This window comes from Scyliorhinus canicula, chromosome 3, assembly GCF_902713615.1.
Source record: "Scyliorhinus canicula chromosome 3, sScyCan1.1, whole genome shotgun sequence".
Lineage (NCBI taxonomy): Eukaryota > Metazoa > Chordata > Chondrichthyes > Carcharhiniformes > Scyliorhinidae > Scyliorhinus > Scyliorhinus canicula.
Window position 1 is genome coordinate 115,290,843 of NC_052148.1, and position 24,767 is coordinate 115,315,609.

General features: G+C 47.4%; 1 protein-coding gene and 1 non-coding gene across 3 annotated transcripts in view; both read left to right on the top strand.

The window, feature by feature from the left end:
* LOC119962886 (zeta-sarcoglycan) overlaps window positions 1–24,767 on the top strand; it is a 1,211,045-nt gene that overhangs the window by 921,776 nt on the left and 264,502 nt on the right. The gene's annotated exons all lie outside the window — the stretch shown is intronic.
* On the top strand, window positions 10,362–10,559 carry LOC119963981. Its single transcript, XR_005460228.1, has one exon. It is a non-coding gene; the product is annotated as a U2 spliceosomal RNA (small nuclear RNA).

Below are 24,767 nucleotides of genomic sequence, written 5' to 3' on the forward strand. Positions count from 1 at the left end.
CATCAGGATCCAAGCTGAGGATTGGGAGGTGCTTCACTATCTTGGACAAAGGCAGCGCATGCTTCGTAATGATGCCCACCCAGTATGGGGATGTGAGGCACTCAGCATCAGGATCTGTTGGGCTGTCGGGGTCGGAATCAGGCATGGCCTGCTGTACCGATCGGACGCTCCTGCGCTGTGGCTGGGATCGCTGGATGCTGGCCAGTGGAACAGATCTGCAAAGGGCTGCGTAGTGGCCAAGCTTGCCACACTGTAGACATCATCGTGATTTTGCCGGACATTGCCATTTTAAATGGGTGGAGCCACAATTCGGACACGTCATGACGCCAACGTCAATGCATTCCATGCGCCATTGCGCATGCGCTGTGCGGTCGAACGATGTACGCACCTTCGCAGTCTGGTCGTCTGTCTCGCCGTCCCCTCGGTCATGGTGCGGATGCGCAGGGGCCCGGGAAAAGCGCGCAAAATGGCCACTCCCATCAATATTTAGGCCCCACATTTGTGCGATAGCCTGCATCCCTTCCGCCTCGTGGCAGGCTAGCTTTTCAGTTTCTGCCGCCCTGATGTGGGAGTACCGATTGTTAGCATGTTTGTGGAGAACGCACGTTTCGATGGTGTTGGTGAGGGTGAGCTGCTTGACTTTCAGGAGCTGCTGGCAAAGGGATTCGGAGCGGACCCCGAAAACGATCTGATCTCAGATCATGGAATCAGTTGTCGAGTCATAGTTACATGACTGTGCAAGGATGCGGAGATGGGTCAAAAAGGACTGAAAAGGTTCATCCTTACCCTGAAGTCTCTGTTGGAAAACGTATCATTCAAAGCTATCAATCACCTCGATGTCGGAATGGCTGTCGAACTTCAGCAGGACTGTTTTAAATTTCGTCTTGTCTTCGCCTTCAGCGAATGTAAGGGAGTTGTAGATGTGGATGGAGTGGTCCCCAGCTGTGGAGAGGAAGAGTGCGATCTTCCTGGCGTCCGATGCGGCCTCGAGTCGGTGGCTTCGAGATAGAGTTGGAACTTTTGTTTGAAGATCTTCCAGTTTGCACCGAGGTTGCCGGCGATGCAGAGCTGCGGAGGATGGCTGTTTGCTGGTCAACGCTGATTAACTGAAGGTAGGTCCGTCTAATTTCAGCATCACTCACTGGTACCATGATGTGTTGGGCAGGCTGGGTCGATGTGGACTGCACTTGAAGCAGTGTAGCGAGAGACAGACCTCCAACACTTGATGAGATGCAACACGATTTTATTTAACGTCTTAACTATTATACATGTTCAACTGTGGGTTGACACTATGCTGACCTGACTGGAGACCTATGTACTACCCTGACCAGACTTACTGGCTACCGCATGTGTTTGCACTGTCTAGCTCACAAACTCTGACTGTCTCAGTCGCTGGGTCCCAAGAGAGCGGGAAACCTAGTGCCCTCTGGCTTTATAGTGGTAGTGTCCTGTCTGGTGATTGGCTGCTCTGTTCTGTGTGCTTACTGGTCATCCTGTGTGTCAATCAATGCCTGTCTGCTCTCCATTATATACATAGATGTATATTACGACACTGAGGGAGTGATTAATTATTCCTTAATGATATGATAATATTTTGGAATTGGCAGATGAAAATTGGCCCACGGTTCATTTGTTCACCTTTTATCATCCCGATGGACACATGATACACTGCTAATTGTGTTGACTAATCATGAGAATTGATCCCTATAAATTAGTCTACATTGCAGGAGACACCAGCACCAGAAAGGGGACTTTTATTGTCATTGAATATAATGACTCAGTGAGGAAAATAACCGAGGTGAAAAAGCATTAGGATTCAAATCTCCAAAGCCAACTGCCCCTTCCAAGCTTTGTATAATGTAGACTGTATCCAAAAATATTATTTTCAGAAAACAATCTATCTAATTTACATGAATGCATAAACATATTTTTTTTCTGCCTCCCTAGAGAGTTTCTCACTCGTTCGCTGAAACATTGGCCCAGATTTTGATGCCAAAATAACATTGAGGCTAATGGTACTCGCCTGTATCTATGCATCGCAGGTACAAAAAATTCATACGGGGTACCGAAGCGTGGTTAAACTCAAACATACAAAAATTCCCGTTCCAATTGTGCAACTAAACTGTTAGCTTCATTAAAATGGCACTCCAGTGGTCTGCTTCACCATTGAAATGCATTGAATGACTGCTGTATTTGCATGGTAAGTAAGAACTAAATTCCTCACGGAAAGTTAAGGCTCGTTCATTCCAGTCTAATTATCCTGTTAATAATGTAATAACTGTTAACTGTGCAGGGCTTTGGTGAGACCACATCTGAAACGATATGTGCTGTTTTGGCCTACATATTTAAGATAGGTTATCCTTGCTTTGGAGGCAGTGCAGTGAAGTTTCACTAAATTGGTCACTGGGATGAGAGGGTTGTCCTATGATGAGTAAATTGGTGTCTATCTTTTGGAGTTCAGGGGAATGAAAGCTGATCTCATTGAAATGTACAAGATTCTTAAGGGGATTGATAGGGTAAACACTATGAGGTTGCTTCCCTTGGCTGTGAAATCTAGAACATGGGCGCACATTTACAGGTTAAGACAGTGATTATGTAGGACTGAGATGAGAAGAAATTTCTTCACTCAAGGGTTGTGAACCTTTGAAATTATCAACCTCAGAGTGTTGTGGATTCGCCGTCATGGACCATATTTAAGGCTGTGGATAAGATTTTTGGTGTCTTGGGGAATTAAGGAATATGGGGAGCAGGCAGGAAAATAGAATTGAAGCTGAAGGTCAGTCATGATCGTATTGAATGGCAGAGCAGGCTCGATGGGCCACATGCTCTAATCCTACTATTTTTAATGTTCTTATTAATATCTACCAATCTCTGAAAATTAACTATTAATAATATTATTTCAGGCTTTAATGGTTGTCGATTTTTAAAAAGGTACTTTTCCTTTCTGTCTTTCTCAATCCTCCTTTTCTTTCTCGCTCTCTTTATTTTTCTTTCTGTATTTATTTGACATTGAATTTCCTCACTAATTTATACTTCCTTCTCGGTCATTTTACTGTTTATTTCACAATCCTTTAATCCAAGTGGCTATGGAGACACAGCTGGTGTCACAGCACAATTCTGTTCAGTCACGTCCCAGATGGTCAGTTTTCCTTGCTTTCCTGTTATTAACTCGTACTCACAGCAAGTTAGGATGCAAAAAAAGCCCTAAAAGTGCAAGGGCTGAGCTAATGGCAGATTTCATTAAATATGCTGCCACAGCATTCGGTCCAGTGTTTCCGCAGATTAGTTTTAAATTTATCTCCCTTCAACTGCAGGCTATGTCCTCTAGCTCTGCTCCTCTGGTCAAGGTGAAGCAGCTTATCATTTTCTAAATTTGACTTATACCCTATTTTTTTGTTGTCAGCTCAGCAGGGACAAACTGTAAACAATGGAGAACTATGTATGTAAGAAATCTGTGCAAGCACAGTTACTCCATGAATGCAAACAAAATGCTAATTTATAAAGTTACCGTGATAGTGTTCTTAATAGAGGTAACCATTAAATGGACACCAGTTTGCAATTAACATGGTTCATGTTAGTCTTGAGATCCGAAGAAACATTTTCACACAGAAGAGTGGATATATGGAACAGAGTTGCAACAAAATTAGTTGAGGATGGGGCAATAAATTATCATTAACAGGAACTGGATAAATATCTGGTTGGGAATTGGTGATTATCGGTACATGGTGTAAAGATGGGGCATTGTTGTTGTGTGGGGGATACTGACGTAAGATTGGAAAAAGGCAGATGTGAGGGATGTTTAATCTTCAGTCTTACTTGATCTTGCTTGAAGATCAGGAAGTATTCATGCAGAACTTTCCCTCAAGAGTTTAAAAAAAAATGAAAGATGTGCATTTGTATAATGCCTTACGCAACATTAGAATGTGCTGAAGTGTTTTTGAAATGAAGGCCTTCATCTCCAGCCTGCTATTAAAGATGCTTTTCATCAGATCGGGATCTTAAATGGTGCTGGAGGTGGATCAGTTGCCCAATTTGTGGCTGGGGGAGGGGGCAGAACTGGAGGTGAGGCACAAAAAAGTGGGCCTGCTCAGGCCTGGAATGTATTGAGATAACTTTAATCTTCAAAGTGACTGGGGCAATTGGAGAGTTGGGATCCAGGATAGATGGGAAGTAAAATGTTATTACTGCTCACTAGATTTTTACATCCAAATTTTCACTTTTTTTTGCATTCAATAAAACCGCTTCAGTGCTGCCGCCCCTGTTCCCATCAATTTGCAGTGGGTCAGCTTCAGAGAGCCCCTAATGCCTGCCTCCCACCTTGAGAATCTCAGGAGGTCAGAAGACAAACTCCAAACAAGTTCCCTGATGACCCTGATCTGCCTAATTAATGAATTGAATGACTTCCTCCATTGACCTCGGGCAGGATTCTCCGGTCACTGGGCGGACGCGGCAGAGAGGACCTGCATGAGCTGATTCAGACTAAGTCCTGGGAACCGGAGACCCAGAGTGGGATTCTCCAGGTCACTGGGCAGACGTGGCAGGAGAATCCCGCTCTGAGTCTCCGGTTCCCAGGACTTAGTCTGAGTCAGCTCCATGCAGTTCCTCTTCCGGCCACTGCAGTGCTTCTGCTACTGGGACTCTCTACGAACCGGCAGGACGAGTCACTCCGGCCCCGAGGAGTGATGTGAACTACTCCGACGTCAGGCCGCCCCAAAGGTGTGGAATCCGCCGCACCTTCAGGGGCTAGGCAGCGCCGGAGTGTTTGGCGCCGCGCCGGCCGGCACAGAAGGGCTTGACACCGCGCCAAAAGGCCTCCGCCGGCCGGCGCGAGTTGGCGCATGCGCGGGAGCGCCAGCGTGTGCTGGTGTCATCCCAGCGCATGCGCAGGTGGGTTCTTCTCTGCACCAGCAATGGCAGAGGTTGACAGGGGCCGGCGCGGAGGGAAATAGTACCCCCACGGCACAGGCCCGCCCATGGATCAGTGGGCCCCGATCACAGGCCAGGCCACCATGGGGGCACCCCCAGGGCCAGATTCCCCGTGCCCCCATCGAGGACTCTGCAGGCCGCCCGTGGAGCCAGGTCCTGCTGATAAGGACCTGTTGTGATTTACGCCGGCGGGAACCGCCGAAAATGGGCAGCCACTTGGCCCATCGCAGGCCGGAGAATTGCCGGGGGGGGGGGCACTGCCAGTTGCCGCCGACCGGCCTGCCGCAATTCCCTCCAAAACCCCGGCGCCGGAGAATTCGGCAGCCAGCGGGGGCGGGATTCACGCCACCCCCCCTGCCAATTCTCCGACCCGGCGTGGGGTCGGAGAATCCCACCCCAGAGCTGCGGGCCAACCAGATTGGCTAGCAGCTCTCCAAGGCAGGAATTCCTCCCAAGCTCCCCCCACCCTACCAATTCAGGCCCATGAGAAATATTTTCTATTTTCCCTGATGCTTGAGTGGGTGTAATATGCTGTGAGCTCGATGGTGATTTGAACTGAGAATGACTGATCCATCTATGGCATTTCATTTGGTGGCCTCGTCTTGGGAGCCGACTATTGTGGAAAACTAAAAATAGCCAAGGTGCTAAGAACATAGTAACATAAGAATTAGGAGCCTGTTGAGCCTGGTCCGCCATTCAAAATGATCACGGCTAATTTTGGGTTTCAACTCCAGATTCCTGCCTACTCCCACATCCCTTTATTCCCTGAGAAACAAAAAATCTGTCATCTCAACCTTAAATATGTGCAATGGTGGCATATCCACAATTCTCGGCGATAGAGAATTCCAAAGATTCAAAAACCTTTGAGTGAAGACCTTTTTCTCACCTCAGTCCCAAAGGATCACCCCCTAATCCTGAGACTGTGCCCCATCTTCTGGATTCCCCAGCCAAGAGATCAACATCTTGGCATCTATTCTGTCAAGCCCCTTCAGAATCTTAAATGTTTCAATGGAATCACCTCTGATTCTTCATAACTGCAGGGAAGATAGGCGCAATTTACTCAGTCTCTAATTTTAGGACAAACATCTCATTGCAGGGAGCAAGCTCGTGAATCTTTGCTGTACACTACCTCCAATGCAAATATATTCTTCTCTAAATATAGAGACCAGAATTCCACACAATTTTCCAGATATTGTCTCAGCAAAGTCCCGTACAATTGCCGCAAGGCTTCTTTATTCTGGAATTCAAATAAAGGCCAATTTGCCATTTGCCTTATTAATTGCTTGCTGTGCCAGCATGTAAACGTTCTCTGTTGTTTGTAAGCACACAGGCAAGTCTCTCTGAATATCAACATTTACAAATTTTAAAATTTCTGTTTTCAGCTTTATAACTAAAGCGAATAACCTCACACTTCCCCACATTATACTCCATCTTCAAACAAATTGCCCACGCACTTAACCTCTCTTTACCTCGCAGTTTGTATTATCAGCAATATTGATATCTTGCCTATTACCTCATCCTTTCTCTTTAACTTGCCCAACCTTTTCTCACATGCAGCCATACCCCAAACCACTCCTCCCCCCCCCCCCCCCCCCCGCCTTCACCTCCAACCTCCCCCACCACCCAACCCAAACTATTCAGTTAACCCCTCTCTACAGCCCAATTAAACGATTCGCTAGGACACTGGTCCAAGCTCGGATAAGGTGAAAACCATCCCATTGACACAGCTCTCACTTTCCCCAGGACTGCTGCCAGTGCCCCATGAAGTGAAACTGATTTCTTCCACACCAATTTTTGAGCCATGCATTCAACTCTCTGATCTTTTCCTCTGGGCTCAGATAGCAATGTAAAGATTATTTTGAGGGGCCTGCTTTTTAATTTAGTCCTAGCTCCGCAGACTCCCTCAGCAGGACCTCTTTCTTAGTCCTGCCTATGCCATTGGTGCCCATGTGCACTACGACAACTGGACCCTTCTACTCCCACTCCAAGTTCCTCAGCAACCTAGAAGAGGCAATATTCTTAATCCTGGCACCGGGTAGGTAACACAGCCTCTGAGATTCCAGTTCTTGGCTGCAGGGAACTATATCCATTCCCCTAATTGTATTGTCCATGCTGCAACTGTATTTTATTTGTTACCACCCCCGCCACACACACACACATACACGCACACTTGAATGGCTTCACGAATCACAAAGTCGTGGCCAGTTTGCTCATTCACCCAGCAATCCCTCCTCTTTTCCATGCCAGCTGCAAGAACTGGAAGTGCTGCAAGGGCTTAAAGGGACTTAACAATTTAAAGGGATCCAGCCATTTATTTGGCTTTAAGTGGAGTCAGAAACGGTTAGTGATAGTTTATGAAGTGGTGATGTAAAACAACTGGATAATACAAACCAATGAATGTTCTAGGTACTAAGCAGAGCTCCATTACACCAGGTAGCATATTCACTGTGATTTGCATAGACTACCCATGGTATTTAACTAGTTGGGCTTGAATATGCACACTTACACTTCACAACGTCCTGCCGCATTTTCTTCCGAGGAGTGCTGAAATGTTTTTCAGTGAAGTATTACGTTATAGCCTGATGTTGGATCCCCAACAACTGGAAAATCTCCAGATGGTTAGGGGCATCCTGCTGACAATGGGGACATTTTATGAAAAAGAAAGTCCTCCAAAGGGTGTTTTGTTTCCCTTGAGCTTCTTGATAATTTAGCGTTCAAACATGCAGCTGTATTTCAACTAGAGTCACTTCTCACTCTTCAAAATTCCAGTGGACGGCAGCACGGTGGCGCAGTGGTTAGCACTGTTGTCTCACGGTGCCGAGGTCCCAGGTTCGATCCCGGCTCTGCGTCACTGTCCGTGTGGAGTTTGCACATTCTCCCCGTGTTTGCGTGGGTTTCGCCCCCACAACCCAAAGATGTGCATGGTAGGTGGATTGGCCACACTAAATTGCCCCTCAATTGGAAAAAATGAATTGGGTACTCTAAATTTATTAAAAAATAAAATAAATAAAAAATTCCAGTGGAAACAAGTCCATCTGTCCAACCTGGCCTTACAGGGCAACACGGTTGCATAGTAGTTAGCACAGTTGATTCACAGCCCCAGGGACCCAGGTTCGATTCCCAGCTTGGGTTACTGTCTGTGCGGAGTCTGCACTTTCTCCCCGTGACTGTGTGGGTTTCCTCCAGGTGCTCCGGTTTCCTCCCACAGTACAAAGACGTGCAGGTTAGGTGGATTGGCCATGCTAAATTGCCCTTAGTGTCCAAAATCCCCTAGTTGCCACATTCTGGCGCCTATTTGGGGAGCCGTTACAGGAAATTAATTTGCGCTGTTGGTCTTGTTCTGCATTTCAAGCCAGCTGTTTAGCCCACTGTGGCCAACAGCATGGGTTCATTTCCTGTACCGGCCTCCCCGAACAGGTGGCGGAATGTGGCGACTAGGGGCTTTTCACAGTAACTTCATTGAATCCTACTTGTGACAATAAGCGATTATTATTATTATTATTAAAAGGTGGGGTGGGGTTACTGGGTTATGGGAATAGGGTGGAAGTGTGGGCTTGGGCAGGGTGCTCTTTCCAAGGGCTGGTGCAGAATCGATGGGCCGAATGGCCTCCTTCTGCACTGTAAATTCTATGATTCTATAAGACAACTCACTTAGCATGAGAGAGAAGGAGTTATTATTAGAATAGGGTTATTCATATTTAAAATTAATAGTAATCGGGGTTACCGTTTCTGGTGTTGCTGCCTGTTCTGATGTAGCATTCTCTCATAAGACATTGTAGGTTGTTGAAGAACGGTTCGGCTATTAAAAGCTGTAGCACAGATTGATGCCACAGTGGGACTCAAGGATGAGTGAGTGAATTGACCATGAAAGTGTTACATGTTGGACTGTATATTATCTTCAAAAAGGAAAATGCATTTATAGAGTGCTGTTACATCCTCAGAGGCTCCCAAAAGCATTTTGAAATAAATGAATTACTTTTTGAAATGTAGTCATTGCGTTGTAGAACATAGAAACATAGAAAATAGGAGTAGGAGGAGGCCATTTGGCCCTTTCAGCCTGATCCGCCATTCATTGTGAACATGGCTGATCACTCAACTCAAAAATCTAATCCCGCTTTCCACTCATTTCCTTTGATCCCCTTTGCCCTAAGTGCTATATCTAACTGATTCAGGGAACTGAGGGTTTTGGGAATAAGGCAGGAGAGTACAGTTAAGGATTATCAGATCAGCTGTGATCTCATTGAAAGGCGAGCAGACTTAATGAGCCCAGTGACCTACTTCTGCTTCTAGGTCTTATGGCCATAGATGGGGCAAAGGGAGAAGGAGGGCTGATAAGTATCTTTCCCTGTTAGACAGGTCAACCAGCAAAGGGTTTATTTTACAACATAGGGCTTTGATTTTTTTGTTCTGGAACAAGTCCATAATTAACAGACATATTGGGGGCGATTCTCCGAGCCCTGCGCCGGGCCGGAGAATCGCCACAACCGCGCCAAGACGCTCCGACGCCAGCGCGTGATTCTCCGAGGTGCGGAGAATCGGCGCCATTTGCGCCGGCACGTTTGATGAGGCGCTAGCCACGGGCCGCTGGAATTGGCAGGACCGCCGACTCTCCGGCCCGGATGGGGCGGATACGACAGAGTCCCGCCGGCGCTGTTCACCCCTGGTTGCTGCCGGCGGGAACTCTGCGCGAAGGGCTGGGGGGCGGCCTGTGGGGCGGGGGGAGGGGACCTCCGTCGCCGGGGGGGAGGCCTCCGATGGGGTCGCGATCAGGGCACACTGATCGGCGGGCCGGTCTCTCGCCCCCGGGCCCTACTTCCCTGCGCAGCCAGCACCTGAACACCGATGCCATGTTGCGTCGGGGCCGGCATGCAGCAGTCACCCGCGCATGCGCAGGTTGGTGCGGCACCCAGTTGGCGATGGGAAAGGAGGCTGGAGCGGCGTGAACCGCTCCAGTGCCATGCTGGCCCCCTGTGGGGGACAGAATAGGTCATCCCCAGGCCCAGTTCGCGCCGTCGTGAAACGCGACGGTGTTCACGACGGAGGGAACACTTGCGCTCCATTTGGGAGAATCGCCCCCATTGTAATTTCAGCTTTCATCAAAGGACTGGACGGGTAGAGGTGAAATACTCACAACAAGAAGTATTTAGATGAGCACTTGAAATGCCACAGCATATAAGGCTATGGGCCAAGTATTGAAAATGGGATTCGAGTAAACATGTGTTTGATGGCCACTGCAGACACAATGAACCAAAGGGCCTATTTCCATGCTGTAAAATCTGTACGGCTCTATGATGCCCTATAAGCGGCTGGGAGCTAAAAGCTGTTCCACTGCTTGATCCCTAGCTACATCTCCAGGCCAGTTTTGCAACGCTGCTATTGGGGAACAGCAGGGTTATCCACCCTCAGACAGCATGCTCATAAAGAACCCAACGGAGATCGCTTCTCGGCCTTTTGGCTAAGATCAAGTGTAGTTTCTGCTCGGCCTTTTGGCTCAGATCTGGTATGTCTCTTGTGTGGACCATGAATTTGATTCAATTTAAATTTGAATTGTTTTTTCGAGCAGGAGAGGAGCTGGATTAGGGGTTTACCCCTGTCCACACTCTGAGCCCTTGCTTTGTAACTCGGAAAAAGTCATTAAAATAAAGAACCCAACGGAGGCCAATTAGAGGAGATCAACTGGAGTTTTCCAATTGGCCTTCAGGTTTCTGCAGACATTAGGTGACAGTTTAGGAACCTATAGGCAGCCTCCCTGTGACAGGCCAGGTGGATCCGGCACTTGGAGACAGTCCTGACTTCTTTTTGCCATCCCTGGAAGGAAAATCCTGTTCATTAAATGCAAACTCACAACATTCGACCATGGGATTTGAGCTTCCCTAACTACATTAATAGTGGAGTCTCATAACTATGTCACAACTGTTTGCTTGCCTATATTTTCTGATTTTTTCAATTCTTTCATGGGATGCAATCATTGACGGCTAGGCCAGCATTCAGTTGCCCAAATCTAATTGCCTTTCAGAAGGTGTTGGTGAGCCACCTTCTTGAACCACTGCAATCTATGTGTTGTCGGAACACCCACAGTGCTGTTAGGAAGGGAGTTCCAGGATTCCGATCCAGTGACATTGAAAGAACAGCAGTATAGTCCCAAGACACAAGGCAGTGGTTTGGAGGGAAACTTGCAAGTAGTGGTCTTCCCATGCACCTGCTGTCCTTGTCTCTCTAGGTGGTAGAGGTCATGGAAGCTGCTGCTGAAGGAGCACTGATGAGTTGCTGCAGTGCATCTTGTACATGGTAAACACTGCTGCCACTGTATGTTGGCAATTCTATGGGAATATTAAAAAGATGAAATAATTATCATTGCAAAACAGTGAAAACAGCTCAGGTTGTGGGTCAAAATCACCTGAAGGCTAAGATGGTGTGACTTTCTAGTGGACAGCTCAATAGAACATCAATAATGGGAATAGTGTTGAGGATAGATTGGCTTTAATGACTGGTTGAACATAACTTATTACATTTGGTGTTCTATTGTTTCCACACACTAAAAGCAATTTTCATTTCAGAATGTCATTTGTAAATTTATGTAAACCTTCCTGAGGTGTGAAAACAATCCTTCACAGTGGAATCAAATAAAATAAACTGTTTAGTTTTGACAATATTTTCTCATTTCTTGATCTTATTAGTTTAGAAATTTGGAATGCAGACTATCATGCATTGCATCCATTTATTCATGTATCTGTGATTGTGCCCTGCAGACCTTTTGAAGATCAGGTATTTGAATAGTAATGTATCGAGCATAAGTGAAGATGTGTGATTTATTGAAATAACAGTACTACAGCCATGAGGTTTAAAAAGAGAGTGTGGGTATAAAATTGGCAAAGGGATGCACAGTAGAATGCTGTGGTGAAGAATTGTTTCACAGTCTGAAAGAGGCCGAAAGGACTCTTCTGAGCTGTAGGAGGCATGATTCAGCAATCACACTGCACCCGGCCTCCATCTGACACAGTGGGTGAATCCTGGGAGAGCCGCAAATCCGGCAAAGTGCCGTTGAATAATGGGGCGATTCTCGGCGCTGCAGCCACCGAGAAACACCCCGCCAAAGTCGGCCAAAAGCAGACGTAAGCTTTTGTCCGCTGAATTGCGCCCTATGACTCATAAGTCCCGAGGGGGTTGTCCCATTTGGAACTTCCACTTTTAAAAAACATATGTTAATGACCTGGCTTGGGTATGCAGAATATGAAGTTTCCCAAGATGACAAAAGAAAAAGTGAACAATTGGGAGGATAGTAACAGATTTCAGGAAGTAAACTGGCAAATTGGAGAGGCACATGGCTAATTTAATTTATTGCAGGAAAGTGTGAAATAATATATTTTGATAGGAAGAATAAGAAGAGGCAATATGAATTGAATCATACTATTTAATGGGGGAGATCTAACAGAAATGTTCAAATTCAGGAACAATTTTGATCGGATAAATAAGAGGAAACGCCTAACCGATTCCCAGTCACAAACGGAGTTAAGCAGGGCTACATGTTCGCGCAACCCTCTTTATGATGGTTTTCCCAACTATGCTTGCTGACACCTCCTCTGATAATGATCCTTGCACTGAAATCAGATATTGCATGGATTGGAAGCTGCTCAATCTGAGATGGCTGCAGGCAAAGATCAAGGTCTCCAAGGGCATTCTTCACAATTTCCTGTTTGCCATATGCTCCCTGTTGGTTTGGAGCTGGACATGCAATGCAGAATTGACTTGCTCCACAACGCATGAAAAAACGTTGGCCTTAAGATCAACATGAAGACAGCTGCAGTAATATACCAGCCTGCTCTAGAATCGCCATATCTCAAACCCAAGTTTGCAGTTCATGATCAGAAGCTGTCAGCAGTGGATAAGTTCACTTATCTCATCACACTTCCTCTCAAGCTATCTGTATTGATGACAAGACGCATGCAAGAATTGCCAAAGCAAGTGTAACTTTCAGCAGATTTCAGACATCAGTCTTTGAACCAAGAGCAGCAAAGTGAAAGTCTATAGAGAGCAACAGTCCTGCATACTCTGCTCTACGCATGCACGATTTGAAATGTGTCCTAGCATTACTTGAGCTACCTTCAGGAGCTTCTGAATATCAGATTACAGAACAAAATATCAGATACTGAAGTAGTCACCCAAGCTGGCATGCCAAGCATCCACAACATATTGAAACAGTTACAACTGAGTTGGGCTAGTCATGTAGACAGAATGCCTGACACTTGATCCTCGCCTCAGTCCTAAATGATCAATCCTTATCTTGAGATGTGCTTTTATATCATAGATTCCTAAGCTAGGAGAAACAATGTCCATCAAACCCCTTCACAATTTTATGTGTTGCAATGCTTCTTATGGAGTTCATTCTTCTAAACTTCATAGAGTAAAGGGTTAATTTGCTCAGTGTTTCATCATAGAAGAAGCCTCTCATCCCAGAAACCAATTGATAGTACTGTCTCCAATTCAAGTACATCCTTTTTTATAATGGAAACCCAAGTATGCCAGGTGTAGTGTCAACAAAGCTTTATACAAATGTAGCAAGACTGCCTTATTAATGTAATGCCAACATGCCATTTCCCTTCCCAATTTTTGTTATACCTGCATGCTAAATTTCTATGATCCTTGCATGAGTACATACCCCCACCTTCCTCATGCCCCAAGTACATTTGCTGCCACCTTCATAGCCACTCATCCAGAACCCACCATGGCAGATCGCAGCAACCATGTGGAGAAAAGAAAGATAAATTTCTAACAATCTAAAACCACTCTCGCTCCGACACACTTGATAATGAAAAGTTATTGCAGTGATAATAATATCCATTCAAAGCTTTTAAAACTCAAGTGATAATCTCTTAGAAAAAGAAAAAAACTTCAATTCAGACCCCCACGTCAAATGCAACTAATCCTTAAATCATCTCTTTAAGCTGTCAATCAAATTGTGAACTCAGAATCTCCTGTTGAGATAGTTGTAGTTTCTGAAGCTCAACGAAGCATTTATAATGTCATAATGATAGTCCTTGGGGAAATATTCAAAAAGAGCTCTCTTGAAACTGCACAACCAGATGATAGTTGCATTTCCAACCTTCTTCATCAGGGTACAGTCAGCCTTTTTGAATGTCGACAGACTCTTCCAAGTCTACTGGCTACAAATTCAATGGCAGTCAGTGCATGGGAACACTACTACCTGCAGGTTTCCCCTTGAAATCACACACCCTCTTGACTTAAAATATTTTGTTGTTTCTTAATTGTTGCTGGATCATAATCATGAATCTCCCTATCTGACAATTTTGAGAAAATACCTCATTACCACAGCATTGGTTCAAAAATGAAACTTACCACCATTGTTTCGATAGGCGATATATTCTGGCCTCAATACCAATGACCAGATATTGAGAATGAATAGAAAGAAAAAGTCAGATCATTAGCATCAGTGCAGAATGATAGGCTGGTGTTTGTGGAACACACAAATGCACTTCACTCAAATGCAGAGGCCGTGATCTCACTGAATTGCAACAGAGTCCTGTATCGAGTGCGTTTAGCCCAGCCTATCCCAGCGCTCAAAGCACCGAGAAAGATGATGCTATTGAACGGGCTTTGTTGCAATCTGGGGCCTCAGTGGGGAAAGCCACGCTGAGGCTGCACTTAGACCTGTTTCCTGCACTAAGGAGCTCCGCTCACCAGAACACTTCAGTGCAGAAGGAGAATAGTCTCCCGGCCTCTGGACTCCCCCAGATATGATCCCTGGACCCCCCCCAAAGCCCCAACTCACCTATAAGGGGGCCCTCAGGCACCCACCCCCCGCACTCCACCTCACAGGGGCAGGGCACCCCAGGCACGATCCCTGGCATGGGAAAAGTGCCAGCCTGGCACCTTGGCATTGCCAGATGGGCACCCTGGCAGTGTCCCTGCCAGTCTAGCAGTGCCACCTAGGGAGTGCCAGGCTGGCACTCAGGTGGCATTACCAAAGTTGCATGGCCAAAGTGCCAGCAGTGCCAGTGTACCATCATGCCCAGTGGGCAACCGCCTGGATGCTTCCGAACCCCTGGGAAACCCCCCAAGTACCTTTCCATCTGTTCCCCGTTTGTGGGGACCAGTATTGAAAGGCGCTCACCTAACGTTTTGAGGCGAAAAGGTTAAATTTCAAAGCCTCGGTAGATCTGGCAAGGGAGATTCGCTGCCTCACTCTAATATGTAGATTTTCCAAATACCAATCCCTCCTACAATGGCCGGGATTCAGATTGCGATGACTCACAAGGTCATATTAGATCTTGCAAGACGTAGCGAGCCGTGTGAATCCTGGAAGGGGCATCTGCCAGCCATGGGACCGTTCACCCGAACAGGGGTGCGGCATGGGCAGTTGATTGCGCCGAGCGAGTCCAAAGGACAAATATCAGGCAATTCAAAGTATTATCTTGCATCTTTGACTTTTTCTATATATATGTTTGTGGAACCTCCTCTTCATTCATCTGAGGAAGGAGCAGTGCCCCGAAAGCTAGTGATTCAAAACAAACCTGTTGGGACTTTAACCTGGTGTTCTAAGACTTCTTAAAATATGATAGCCAGTGCTTAGACACGATTGCCAGGTTGTCAGGACTAGGAATTGAATATATCAAGTTTTAAAGTGTACAGGAATTTGGTGAATCTGGTGAAGTGGGATTGGAGCTATAATTGCTTTCATAATCAGAGATAATATAACAAGAGGTAAGCAGGTAGTGGAGACTTTATATATGGAGTTAACAGATAAAGAAAGATTTAAGGTTGAATTGGCATTTGTGTATCAGCCTTCTGGTAGCAGCTGTGAAGTGGCAAAAATTTCTTCTGCAACGATTGCACAAGCATGTAGGCAGAGTGGTTTCCACGGAAGCTTCTAGAAAGATTTGGATAAGCAGATGAGCTCATTTCAGAAATATAGCTATATTCTAGACTGTATTCAAGATAGTTTTCACCAACCACATGACCTAGAACGAACGAGAGGAAGGCTATATATGATGTAATAATGGGCAATGAGCCAGGTTTATTTAATATTTTAGCGAAGATTTATCTCAGAGCAAATACAATAGGTGGGATTTTCCATCCATTCCTGCTGGTGGGATCTTCTGGTCGTACTGAAGGGAGCCCCTTGCGGTGGGTCCACTGATGGCAGGAAGGGTGAGTCACGGAAAATGGTGTAGACACGACCAGATGGAAGATCTTTCCAATTGCCAGTGACAAGCTTCCACCCCAGTGCTCGGGGGTGGGGGGGGGGGGGGGGGGGGGGGGGGGGGGGTACGGACCCGGGGAGGGTGGGGGACACTCAGCCGAGGGTGGAGGACCCTTCGAATGGTGGGCTAGGGACGGTGGGGGACAGGTGCTGGGAGGGCAACTGTTCACAGCACCACAATGCCAACCCCTGGATCGTGTGTACCTGTTCCTGGGGCAACCCTTGGGGCAGCAAGACAGCACAGTGGTTAGCATTTTGGCTTCACAGTGCCAGGGTTCCAGGTTCGATTCCTCGCCGGGTCATGGTCTGTGTGGAATCTGCACGTTCTCCCCGTGTCTGCGTGGGTTTCCTCTGGATGCTCCAGTTTCCTCTCACAGTCCAAAGACGTTGAGGTGAGGTGGATTGGACATGCTAAATTGCCTTAAAGGTCAAAAAGGTTAGGAGTGTTTATTGGGTTATAGAGATCGGGTGGAAGTGAGGGCTTAAGTGGGACGGTGCAGACTCGATGGGCCGAATGGCCTCCTTTTGCACTGTATGTTATATTATCTAATACCTGTCTGCCCTACCGACCACTCATTTCTTTTTTCCTCTTTTTAAAAAAAAAATGTTTTTTTTCTCCAATTAAGGGGCAATTTAGCATGGCCAATCCCCCTAGCATGCACATATTTTGGGTTATCGGGGTGAAAACCATGCAAATAAGGGGAGAGTGTGCAAACTCCACACGGACATTGACCCAGGGTCGGGATCGAGCCTGGGACCTCGTCACCATGAGGCAACAGTACTAACCCACTGCGCCACCATGCTGCCTTACTACCGACCACTTATAACACCCACCGACTGCTGAGACCCCTGGCCATGTGGCTGAAGGCTATCGCTAATAGGGAATTGGCAATCATAGTTACGCGAGCACTTCACACAACCCAAGTGGATTCCTGTGGTTGGGGGGGCATGTCGCATGTGGGAATCATTACCTAGCATCCCAATCACAGCTTCATGCCTGGACACTGTGCTTGAACACTGTCGGAAGCAACATCACACACACAACAGCCAATATCCACACACCCAAGGGATGGACACAGCCCCGGTGACACGCTCATGGCCAGAGGGCGGGTGGCTTCCATGGGGAGGCGGAGATGTGTGGAGAGATGGGCAAAGGTTTCGGAGGACAGCCCGTATTGCGAATGAAGGTGACAGAGGCATCGTACTGGTTATATACAAAGGTGTTTATTGTGTTTGAAAACTCCCCAGCCTCCCGATAGTTCTGTCCCCTCCCCTAGCCCCTCACCCCCAATCTTCCCCCGTCACCCCCTCCCCTGGTGCCCTCAGTGATCCTCGATGTGCTTTGCCCTCCTAGCTCTACCGCTACGAATCGGTGTGTCCCCAGTATGCACATCTGAGATGGAGGCGGCCGGCTGCTTACCACATCTCATGACCTTCAGTGCCCCTGGTGGTCGTCCTCTGGGGGCTCGAGGCTCCCACTGGCTTATCACTGGCACACACACAGCCGTGTCGCCCTGTCCCATGTGCTGGCTGCGAGACATGGCCTCATCAGACTGGTGGATCTCGGGGGAGCTGATGGCAACCATCCCCACTCCATGGGACGGGTCCAGGTTGGCAATCAGCACCCCCTTCTCGAGATCAGTGCCCAGAGGGAATTGGGGTTTTCCTTGGGATGGAGGGGCAGCTGGTTCAAGCCCCGGCTGCTCCTGCATCATTGGGTTCTTCCAGCCCTGGCTGCTCCCGATGGTCCGGACCATCATGTCGCCGCCCTCGGCAATGCTCCTCAGTGACTGGGCCATCCTCCGCAATGCCCACCTGCGACTGGGAAAAACTCTGCAGCCCCCGGCAATGTCCATCTGAGAGGGACAGGGTCATCCCGGTACTGGGTGACATCCCCCAGCGAGGCGGACATTTTGCCGTGACCCTCAGCCATGGCCGTCACCGACTGCGCGATGCCTTGGCCACCTTCACTAATGGTGCCAATGTTGTGCACCAGGCTCTCCACTACAGTCGCCACCCTAGCAGTATTGGCTTCGGTGCCATCAGTGGCGGCGACATCTCCTGCACCCGTAGCCTCTTGGATTCCTCCAGTTGGCTATAGATCTGCTGGAGTGAAGCTGACATCTCCCTCTGAATGTCCCAGCCGCTTGCTATCAGCTCCGGGTAACCCTGTTCCACAGGCTCAGCATCAGGCTGGGACCCAATTGGGTCCTGGGATCCAGCAGCCCTCTGACTGCTCTCTCGCCTGAGAGTTCCTGCCTCCACCTGATGTACATCAGCAGCAGTGTGGTGCTCATCAGATTGTGTCCAGAAGCCTGACCACTAACATTTCCCACCGAGGTGTATGTATCTGCGCTAGTGGATGGTGGGAATGACAGCTGTGCTGAGACTATTCTGGTGGCATCCTCGGAGCTCTCCTCTGAGGTGTCCTCCTGGGAGGCTGTAGACAGTACTGCCCGGGATGGGCCCGTGCCGTCAGCTGGAGGATCTGCGGGATAATGGACATGAGGTCAGTGGGAGGGATGGGTCAGTCAGCAAGGCAATAACAACTCAGGTTGATATTGCCTGAGTTGACGGGTCCTCCAGGTGGAGCCTCGTGTTTCCTCACCTCTGCGACGTCCGCCAGCCTCCCCATGGGTAACTGCCCTCTCCTCGGTGATCCCAGTCACCTCCAGGGCACGTTCCTTGAAAGAGGTGAGATTCTTATTCCGGCACGTCACTTCCAGTCTGGGCCCTCTCCCAGAAATCCTGGGAGAGATTTTCCTGAGGAGACACAGAGAGGGCATCATTAGCTACACAAGTAGTTCACAGTTGTGGAAGGAGAGGGGTGTGTGAAGGAAGGGTTGGGGAGGGGGTGGAGGAAAGACTGGGGGGAGTTGAAGGGGGAGGGGGGAGTCGACGCTCCCGTAGGGGTGGAAGGGTTTTGGGGTGGGTGGGGGATGTTGGCATCTACTTACTCGTGCTGCCCTGTTTAGGTCATTGACCTTCTTCTTGCATTGGAGGCCCGTCCTCCTGGTCACACTCCCGGTGCTCCCAGCTGCCAGCTGCCTTGTCCCAGGCAGTATGGCTGCCCTATGGCTAACCCTCATGGACCCTTGGGGGAACAGGATATCCCTCCTGGCCTCCACTGCGTCTAACAACCCCCCCCAAGTCAGCGTCCCCGAATCATGGAGCCGATCTCCTCGACACCATTGTTGCGAACTGGCTGGGGTTGGCTGAACAAGTGTAGCTTAAGTGCTGCTCGATTATTATCGGGGGTTGGCGAGCGCAGTGCCGGTGAATTGGCTGGCGAGCCTTCATTTGCGGTGATTTGCCTGTGAGGCCCTCATTCAGTGGACCAATTAACGTTGAATAACGTTGTCGGCCTCGCTGGGCCGAGGGCTGCGAGGTTTGCAGAAATTCCCGTTCACTCTTACAATTCTTTCCAGAGAATGGCGCCCGGTGTTATCTCCGATAGGAAACATTGTGCGATTACCGCTGGACAACTCGGCGTGATCCAGATTGCAATCCACCCACACTTTGTGCAAAAAAGATCCCCACGTGAATCACACCAAACCGGAGTCCCCAGGCCTCTGATTCGCCCGACCCAGCTCTCAATTGTTCACTGCGAACAAGGGGGAGCTGCATTTAAATGCTCATTCAGCACTCACTCCCAGCCAAGCCAGGAGGATGGCAACATGGAGACTGGTTCCTCACTTCCTGGAGGGAGATTTGAACAGGTTTCTGGATGCTATGGAGGAGCGGTGGGGCACCCTGTACCACTGTGTGTGTAGGAGACCCTGGGTAGCAGTGGCAGCTGCAGCAAGTGCCAAAAGCAGGACAAGGCGGACCGGCATTCAATGCCGCAAGAAAATTAATGATCTCATTTGAGCTGCAAGTGTGAATGGCCACATGTCTTAATGGGTATCTGAGGATACCCATTAAGAGCAACACACTTCACCTCAATAGAGCAAAATTAGAGCATTAGTTCAGAAGTCCAGAAATCCTGATCTAATGCAATTTAGACACAAACAACTAATGTCAGTTTGTATTAGTGTTAGGTGCAATATAAATGCAAGGAGAAGGCAGGGGAATGGCATGTGATGAATTGCCCATTCAGTGAGCTGGTGCAGACGCGATGGACTGAATGGCTTCCTTCTGCAATGTAGCAGTTTGATTCTGAAAATTTTTGTCTTTGACTAAATGCAATATTTAAGGGTGTCTGCAGGGGATTTTTTTCTTGATGGATTATTTTATACTCTGCTAAAATACAAGGCAAAGAGGAACACATTGGGTTTGAGTTCTAGTAAAGCAGGACTTCTGTCCACTTTGCCAAAATCACCTCAACCCAAAGGCATTAACTTTGTCAACGATCCAGCAGATGTCCTGCAGGATTTCTGTGGCCTTAAAGGAAGCAACTACATGTTTTTGTTGCCGCAAAGAAAAAATCTATGTAGGTGCCCGTGCTCTGAATTCTTGTAAAAACACGATGAGAGGCTTATGATACAATGTTATCATATAATGAAGATGGTGAGCTGCCCAGAGCCCACGCAAACACTCTGTGATGTGAAACCAACAGGGATATATTCTCTGATAAATAACACCCCTCCCCCTTTAGTAGTAATAATAATAATAACCTGTTATTGGCACAAGTATGAAGATACTGTGAAAAGCCCCTTTACATCATTAATGCAATGACAATTAACATTTATATAACAGATCCACCATGCATTATTTCTATACACATGTACCATTGGAAAAACGGAAAACCATAGAAAACATAAGAGCAGTAGGAGGCCATTCGGCCCTTCGTACCTGCTCCCTCAGTAATTCTGATCACGACTGATCATCCAACTCAATAGCCTCATCCCACTTTCCCTCATATGTGCTATATCAAACTGCTTCTTGAAACCATACAATGTTTCAGGCTCAACTACTTCCTGTGGTAATTAATTCCACAGGCTCACCACTCACTTGGTGAAGAAATTTCTCCTCATCTCTGTCCTAATTGGTCTACCCCATATCCTCAGACTGTGACCCCTGGTTTTCAACACACCTACCATGAGGAACATCCTTCCTGCATCAACCCTGCCCAGTCCTCTTAGAATTTTATATGTTTCTGTGAGATCTCCCCTCATTCTTCTGAACTCCAGCGAATACAATCCTACCTGCTTCAATCTCTCCTCGTACGTCAGTCCTGCCATCCCTGGAATCAATCTGGCAAACTTTGCTGCACTCCCTCTATAGCTAGAACATCCTTCCTCAGATAAGGAGATCAAAACTGCACACAACATTCCAGAAGTGGCCTCACTAAGGCACTGTATAATTACAGCAAGACATCCCTGCTCCTGTACTCAAATCCTCTCGCAATGTAGGCCAGCAGACCATTTGCCTTTTTTACCGCCTGCTGCACCTGTATGCTTACCTTCTGTGACTGGTGTATGAGGACACCCAGTTCTCATTGCACGTTCCCCTATCCTAATTTATGTCCATTCGGATAATAGTATGCCTCTTGGTTTTGTTACCAAAGTGATAACCTCGCATTTATCCAAATTATGCATCTGCCATTCATTTGCCCACTGACTGAACTTGTCCAAATCACACTGAAGGATCTCGGCATCTTCCTCACAGCTCACTCTCCCACCCAACTTGGTGCCATCTGCAAATTTGGAGATATGACATTTTGTTCCCTCATCTAAATCATTAATATATATTGTAAATAGCTGGATCCGAGCACCGATCCCTGCAGTACCCGACTAGTTACTGCCTGGCAATTTGAAAAAGACCCGTTAATTCCTACTCTTTGTTTCCTGTCTGCCAGCCAGTTTTCTATCCATCTCAATACAGTACCCCCAATCCCATGTGCTTTAACTTTACATGCTTTATGCGGAACTTTGTCAAAAACCTTTTGAAATTCCAAATACACCACATGCACTGGCTCCCCTGAATCAATTCTGCTAATTACATCCTTGAAGATTTCCAGTAGATTTGTATGATTTCTCCTTCATAAATCCTCACTGATTCTGTCCAATCCTACCACTGTTTTCTAAATGCTCTGCTATAAAATCTTTGATAGTGGATCTAGAATTTTCCCCACGACTGACATCAGGCTTACTAGTCTGTAATTCAATCAGACAGTCTCTGTGATGGATGTCTATTCCTTTTTGCTAATTTCAGAGTACTTGAACATGGCGACTTGGGACCTCTGAAGTGTCCTTGTTCCTTTCTGTAGATGGTATGGGCAGCATGGTAGCACAGTGGTTAGCAGTGTTGCCTCATAGCATCAGGTTCAGGTTCGATTCCCGGTTTGGTCATTGTCTGTGTGGAGTCTGCATGATCTCCCAGTGTCTGCATGGGTTTCCTCTGGGTGCTCCGGTTTTTAGAATTAGAATTAGAACAGTACAGCACAGAACAGGCCCTTCGGCCCTCGATGTTGTGCCGAGCAATGATCACCCTACTTAAACCCACGTAACCCGTATACCCGTAACCCAACAATCCCCCCCATTAACCTTACACTACGGGAAATTTAGCATGGCCAATCCACCTAACCCGCACATCTTTGGACTGTGGAAGGAAACCGGAGCACCCGGAGGAAACCCACGCACACACAGGGAGGACGTGCAGACTCCACACAGACAGTGACCCAGCCGGGAATCGAACCTGGGACCCTGGAGCTGTGAAGCATTGATGCTAACCACCATGCTACCGTGAGGCCCCTAAATCTTCCCACAAATCCTGAAAGACGTGCTGTCAGGTGACATTCTGAATTCTCCTTCAGTGTACCCAAACAGGCACAGGAGTGTGGTGATTTTCCAAGGGAAGAACCTCTTAAGTTTCTGCAAACTCATTTCATGACACAAGTAGCTGACGAGCATGACATCACCAAACTCTTCCATCATCTCTCTGTACAGTATATGATATTGGACTTGTCTTTATCAGGATCATAGCAATCGGTGGTATAATTTATAGCTGACACACTCTCTCCTTGGTTGGATACTCGCTTTATAGAGTTTGACTCCCTCCTAGCAATTTGCGCTTGTTGTTGTCGCTTGACAATCTCGGAAATATCAGGTGGAGTTAACAAATCAAACTATGTTCGCAGTTTCCTCTTGAAACAGCAGCATTGCCGGTAAATTTTGCATGGTAGTGCATACAGTTGTTCTGGAAAGACATTAGGAATTTGTTCACTCTTCTCGCTAATGTCCCCCTTGTTGCTTTGATAGAATGTTTTTTTTAAAATGCAAAACGTTCAGCCAATTCATTTGTTGCTGGATGACATGGAGCTGACTTGATATGGTCCATACTGTTCCCCTACAAGCAGTCCTCAAACTCCTTCAAACCAATCTGCATTCCATTATCACTGACAATTTGCTCCAATGTTCAAAATCTTGACAATATCTCCTCTAGTTTCTCAATGGAATGGTCAGCCGTCGTCTTCATTATCGAGACTTCTGGCCATTTTGAGTGTGTGTCTACAATTACTAAGGACATGTGACCTTCTAAGGGGTCAGCATATTCAATGTGTATTCTCTATCTTGGCTGTGTGGGCCATTCCCAAGGATGTATTACTTGCAATGGTGGAGTGTTCCTTATGTTTGCATTGGATTGACATTGCCCTACTTTCTCTTCAATGCTGAACATCTAATCCTGGCCTCCAAAAATAACAGTGTGCCAGTTCCTTCATCCTCACCACACCAAAATGCCCCTCATGCAGTTGGTCAAAGACTCATCCATGTGAGCGTGGAGGAATAATAATACAGATTCCCCACAATAGAACTCCATTGTGGACTGTCTACCCAAATCTTCATGTGATGTATGCTTGATGTTGGATTTTTCCTGTGAACATCTGACAGCGCTCCTTTTTGGACCAAGTACATCACCTTCCCCATCACTGGATCGGTTTTTGAACTTGAGATGAAGTCACAGGTAAACTATCCATGAGCGAGGAATAGAAAATATTGCTAAAATGTTCTTCAGGGTCATACTTGACTTGCAGTAACGGCAGTTGTGTTAAGGGATCAACATTTGCATGTTGTTCTGAGCTGCGATATTGGATATCACATGTGTGTGTTGACAGTATCAAAGGCCATCTTTGCAATCTATTCGCTGCCAAAGAAGGTATACCTTTTACGGCCAAAAGATTGGCGTCAAGGGTCGATGATCCATCAAATGAAAGGTAATGGTGGAACCTTCTTATACCAAAAATTAATCTCGCTGAGCATAATTCATTTCTTAACTAGTAAGATTGTGTAAAGTAAATGCTATTGGTCATTCCTCTCCTGAAGTCATGGTAGCACAGTGATTAGCACAATTGCTTCACAGCGCCAGGGATCCGTGTTTGATTCCCGGCTTGGATCATTGTCTGTGCGGAGCCTGCCGTTCTCCCGTGTCTGTGTGGGTTTCCTCTGGTTACTCCGGTTTGTCCCACAAGTCCTGAAAGACATGGGACAGAATTCTGCCATAATCGGCGGAGCGGGCAACTCCGGCGGGATGGAGTGGCGTGAACGACTCCGGCGTCGGGCTGCCCCAAAGATGCGGAGGATTCCGGGGCTAGGCCCGCCCCGGAGTGGTTTGCGCCCCGCCGGCCGGCGGGAAAGGGGCTTGGCACCACGCCAACCGGCGCCGAAGGGCCTCCGCCGGCCGG